Source organism: Eurypyga helias, unplaced genomic scaffold, assembly GCF_000690775.1.
Source record: "Eurypyga helias isolate BGI_N326 unplaced genomic scaffold, ASM69077v1 scaffold29664, whole genome shotgun sequence".
Taxonomy (NCBI): domain Eukaryota; kingdom Metazoa; phylum Chordata; class Aves; order Eurypygiformes; family Eurypygidae; genus Eurypyga; species Eurypyga helias.
In genome coordinates, this window is record NW_010246300.1 from 2,900 (window position 1) to 3,205 (window position 306).

The window sequence follows — 306 nt, forward strand, 5'->3', positions numbered from 1 at the left end:
CAACCTGACAGGATAGGTGTAGCGGCTGCAGGTGGGAACCGGGCTGCACCTCTCCCGGCTCCCCAAAGCATCCGGGCCGGCCCCGAAGGAGCGCAGTAAGAGGAGACGACACGGTGGCATCTCCAGTGCTCAGCCCTCTCGTTCGCAGGCCTGGGGAGTTGACCCCGCTCTCTCCCCAGGGATCCCGAGAGCCTTGTGACTGTTTGGAGATTCCAGCTGCTCACTGACATTGGTGAAGGACCCCGAATCTGGCTTCTGCTCCCTCTTCTGTGCTGCCAGCTCACAGGCAGCCCCTGGCACAGCAGG

At 63.4% G+C, this 306-nt stretch overlaps 1 protein-coding gene across 1 annotated transcript in view; it reads left to right on the plus strand.

Moving 5' to 3' along the window:
* Window positions 1-306, plus strand: part of CLDN2 (claudin 2) — an 11,638-nt gene that overhangs the window by 1,426 nt on the left and 9,906 nt on the right. The gene's annotated exons all lie outside the window — the stretch shown is intronic.